Source organism: Salvelinus sp. IW2-2015, unplaced genomic scaffold, assembly GCF_002910315.2.
Source record: "Salvelinus sp. IW2-2015 unplaced genomic scaffold, ASM291031v2 Un_scaffold1391, whole genome shotgun sequence".
NCBI lineage: Eukaryota > Metazoa > Chordata > Actinopteri > Salmoniformes > Salmonidae > Salvelinus > Salvelinus sp. IW2-2015.
In genome coordinates, this window is record NW_019942879.1 from 133,148 (window position 1) to 138,655 (window position 5,508).

The following is a 5,508-nucleotide window of genomic DNA, read 5'->3' on the forward strand; positions in this document are numbered from 1 at the left end:
GAGGAGAGGGATGTTCTAAGGCAGGGGGGGAAAAAAGTACATAGCTTTAAACCACAGAGGGGTGAGGAGAAATGGCAGTCAGGACAAGAGAAGAAGAGATTGAGAATCAGGGATTACGTAATCATTCATTGGGTGAACTCCAGCTCCAGGCGAGGTCTCTGATAAACCTACCTAATCACTGTCAACCGCCTCAGGAACGTTGTGCTGTACCAACCTTAGATTTGGCAAGCAGCCTGGATACTCTTATTACTCTGGACTCCTGTCACACACAAACATCTATGGCTAGTTTGATCCTCTCTGTCCTGTCTCCCTCCCTGTCATAGACCTAGCTCTGAGAGTGAACTTCAGCATTTCTCTATTTCCTCCCCACAGGACACCCTGTTTCATGTGTCCTTGTGATGTAGCTTTGTGAAGCCCTTCTAGACGTTGTGCCATTCACCAGAGTGCTTGACTTCTTGTGCTCTGCAGCACTTTTGTCAACTATGATTGTATGTTTCCTTCATGTTCTGCGCCGACAACATGACACTCACATCCGCCAGTTAGAGAAGAGAACTGTGTTTAACCACATGTTGGACTGCACTTAAAACCACATAAGTAAGGCAAAGGCTTCTAAATGATCCCATTGACTTCCCCGTAAGCCTTTCTCACCTGACGTAAACCCATTGCAGTCTTGATTTGTTAGCAGGTATTCAGGTAAGCAACGTTGGCTTGATGTAATGTCAACAGACACATGCTGGGCTGTGCACAAAGCAGAGGATGCAGCACTAAATGCAGAACAGTGCCTTCAGGAAGGAGGATTGTGCCTGGCAGAGCTGATGCAATGCAGGAGGCACTCATTTCCACAGAGTGAGACATGAATAAACAGAGCAGAGAGGAGTCAAAATTGAGGAAGTGTCAGACGAAAGAGAAAAATAATATTCTACCTCAAGGGGAAAACTAGAACAAATCCGGTCTGAGAAAATCACTCTGTATAGACCCAGCAGGAAGCTGAGAGTGAACGGGAGTGCCAAGGTGCCAGCTGAAAGGTTAGGGCTCTCTCCCTGCACGGTGGGGGGGCTTAGCGAGTAACAACACATGCCCAGATTATGTCTGCCTCCCTTGGTAACAACAAGGCAACAGCATACACTATGGACAGTAATACACCTAATGTTGTATGGTGGCTCCATTCAGTTGGCTTTTTTAATGTGGTGTCATTGACAGAGCAATGACCTGATGATGGGTGGTAAACTTGATGAGACTAGTCATGTGGTCTGAGGAACAGCTCAACATCTGCAACAAGAAACAAAAAGTATGCACAGTGTAACGTTTGCCCTCTGGTGGATGATAGCAATGACTAAATAAGGACATATCCAGCATGAAGGGAAGCCATTTCCTTTTGAATGAGGTGTATGTGAAGGCTGATATCCCCTAGGGGACATTTGGGTTGTGTGGTCTGTTGTTCGGTCTAAGCCACAGCACAATGAGGAGGAAACAGCAGAAGAGAAGAGCTAATCTTTAACACTGATGTATGTGTGGAGATGCTGGCCAGTGTCCTCGTTTCTAGTCCCTTGCGAGTTACAGCAAAAACAGAAGGGACTGACGTGGCCACACACATTTGCACAGCTGAGCTACCAAAACACACTACTGCTAACAGAACAGGAATTTCTGCTTTAATGAGAATGTGGAGAGGCCCTGTTTGGGGGGAAATGGTGCAATGTGCTCCCTTTTCCGCGCAGGTCCATCTGTGTATGTCAGGCGCTATGCAAAACAGAGAGGGACAGAGCGAGGAGGGGGGTGGAACTGGTTAGTGTGGTGAGAGGTTTGAGAGCCAGGCAGGAGCCCTTGTTTGCAGTGGTGTGATTTTAATGTACTATTGCTGGGATTGTGTGTTGAGCTGTGATTTTATGGTGTGTTATGTCACCAAGGTAATACCGGCGTCTGTTCATCTTTAGCCTTGCTCATGGCACAACATCAATGTTGAACTTGTTTTTTTTCTCTTTGCAGTTGCGTGTTTGTGTGTAGCCCAATAATAACATCTTTCACACATGGCTCTTCCCCCAAGACATTCTACATGGCTTTTTAGAGCACAAGCCTGTTTTGTTATGGAATTCTTTTCTACTATTGTTATGGGCCTAAGGTTTCTCTCGTTATATTGGAATGTGTGAGCTACTACGGTCCTTGAACAAGTGTGTTTCAAACTCGACTGTTGCATGTGCATGACAGTGTGTAATATATAGCATAGCCTAGGCTTCCTGTCTCATTGTTGGTTAGGTGGTTTCCTGTGGACTGACTGGCATCCACAAACATACTGGCATTGTTCTGTGTTGTGTCAGTGGAGGTCTGCCAGTGCCCTTTGTCAAAGTAGTATTCTTGCTCTTGCCATCTTCTGTTTTACAATTCGTCAGAGATACTCAATGTTGCTCAGTTAATTTATTGTATTACACTAATACACTTGTGTATTACGGTGTAATTACACAGTGCTACAGCACAGGCCAAGTTGATTCGCTTTTTCCCGAGTTGATTTGCTTTGTTGCAATGTAATTGGGGCCAGCTGGTGTCAGTTCCCCAGTAACACATTGAATCAATGGATTTACAGTCTCTCAGTTGAAATTCCACTTAACAAAGTACAGTAAGCTGATAAAAGCACTAGAAGTAGCCTTGACCTGCCCTGTCGGTGCAGAGTTTAAGATTTTTACCCAGAGAAAGAATAGGCCTGTCATTTATTGCTGTGGGGGGGAAACTATTGGTCTGTGGTAAAGTGAACCTTTTAAAGTATTAGATGCAGTACTGCAGTAAATCACTAATGCATCAGTAGAAAATGCAGCATGGCATTGGTGCCGTCACGCTGAACTGCTACCACTAAAGACTACGCTGCTGTCTGTGGTGTGTACACGGATACAGAGAGGCGCTCTGTGCCAATCACTCACAATACCACGAAGAACAAGGAGGCCAGTCTTCATGAAGGAAGACAGAAAGCACAGAGCAGCAGTGTTATGAAATCACCTCGGTGTAGCAGAGGTATTACACCAGCTAGACGAAGGCCTCTATTTTACTACAGTACTTAACCGGCAGGTAGTCTAGTGCAGTGCTTCCCAAACTGTGGGGCAAGGGGTGTCAGCCCCCCCCCCCCCCCCAAAAATCAAATAAACTCTGTCCGGCTTTTTTGAAAGCTGTAATAGTAGAATGCACAAGGTGCGATTTCGAAATTGAGTAGTGTATTATCAGTTTTCCTCAGTCATTGTAGACCTTAGAGAGCTATTTATAACTTGTCAGAAATGTCCAAAGATCAACTAGGCCATGTCGGCTAAAGATTTTTTAGCTCGGTTTTTTGGCACATAGATTTTGTTGTAATGTTTGAGTCACCCAAATGACACATGAATAAACATTAGACATGGCAAAATGTATAGAATTGCAAGAACATTAGCTTTAAAACTGTAACAACATTTCTGTACCCTGTGACAAAATGTGTAGAATTGCAAGAACATTAGCTTTAAAACTGCAACAACATTTCTGTACCCCGTGACAAAATGTGTAGAATTGCAAGAACATTAGCTTTAAAACTGCAACAACATTTCTGTACCCCGTGACAAAATGTGTAGAATTGCAAGAAATGAGTTTAAACCAGCAAAAATGTTATCTTCCCAACTAGAGGGGTGTGAACAGTGTGTCATGAATAGTGCTTGTACCCATAGAAATAAGGGTGGCGCGGGATGTTCCCCAATGTTGGAAGGGCCCTGAGTAAAAAGTGAACCCCTGGCCTAGTGGTTAAGAGCTTTGGGCTAGTAACCGAAAGGTCGCTGGCAAGGTGGACAAATCTGCCGTTCTGCCCTTGAGCAAGGCAGTTAACCCCCAACAACAACTGCTCCTGGACGCCGATGACGGGGATGTCGATCAAGGCAGCCCCCCGCACCTCTCTGATTCTGAGGAGTTGGGTTAAATGCGGAAGACACATTTCAGTTGAATGCATTCTGTTTTGCAAGTGACTAGGTTTTCCCTTCCCTATCTGGGGGGAAAGGTTGATTTCAACACTCACAGCTCTCTCCTCACGACACCCACCTCTCTGGCAAGAGGACCCTTCCCCTAATATCGTTGTTCTGATTCCTGCTTAGCATCACTCTCCCCAGACCCTAATTGATGTTGACTGGTAATGCAGTGCAGCTGGGTGCTGCTCCCACATTAGCATGTTGTTATCTGCTTGATCCACAGAAGCTTGACTGTAGCTCACTACAGCGTGGTAGAGGAGGGAGAGAGAGGGTTTGAGTTGAGATAAAGTTCTGCTTTTCGACCAACCAGCCCTCTGCGGTTCCCCCCGCGTGTACAGCGCTGGCCCCTCTGGTCTGACCTCCATACTGGGACTGTGTCCAATGTAGTCCAAGCCAGGATGTGTGAATCAGGCCCAGAGATCTTTATCGCAATAGAAGGCTCTGGTTAGGCTCAGTCACACGCCCTGGCTCTGTGTGTGTGATTGGGTATTGTTTCAGAGCAGTAAGGAGGCTGCTGAGGTCAAAGTGCAATGAGAGAAGGATGTAAGTCCATAATCATCTACCAGGACACCCTATTAACCTGGTGCCTGCCCCACACTGCATGCAAATCAGATTTATTTAAAGGATCCTAATGAGCATCTGGGAAGTGGCGTGTTGACTGCTACCACAGAGCTTCTAAACCCAGAGGCCCAATATCGCAAGACTTCCGGGAACCCATGCGAAGCAGACTGGAGGCCAGACCAGGGTTTGAGAAGTCAATGAGAGAAGTGTACAATTATTCCTTAGTTGTTCATTTTCGAGAAACATGTTATTACTCAACAAAGTGACACGTTTTCATTTGTCAAAAACAACTTTATATGGAAGGAGTGCCTTTGATTTGACGGCCTGCACATCCGCAGTTCTGCGCGAGACGACCGCTAGACCCGATGACGTATTTCTGCGCATGAGCTTAGCTAGCCAACGTTGCCATGACATCGCCTCAAGCGTGATCTGGGATTTTTATTGGTTCATACTAAACCATCTTTGCTGCTACCATCATTCAAACTCTGGCCCTGCTTGAATAGTTTGGAAATACAACAACCTTACCTCCTCCCTCCCTTATAAAAGTAACCAATCTCACATGATTCATTAGTTGGTAGCATGTGAGGTCTCAACTACACATCTTTTACCAATGCAGTCATTTCAGACCAGTGGTTTACCTGAAGATGAGGTACTGTAGGGAGGACAAATTGTTCACCCTGACAAAGTATTCAGGGAGTACGCTGAAGTGTGCTGTTTTTAGACTTGTCCACCTGCGATGTAACTAAATAAAGGATTTTACATTTTTCGGTAAGGCAGTGCCTTGGAGGGTTTTTAAGTGTTTTGTGCTCACTACGCAACAACAGTGTTTTGCCTTGCAGTTTGTTGATCTATTTTCAACGTATTGGACCAAACCTCCTGACCTGTGTATATCTCTCTCGCTCTCAGTAGACTATGGCAGAGCAGGATCCCACCCCGGAACAGCTGGCGGCCATCGCAGCGGCCAACGAGGAAGCGGAGGGCGGGG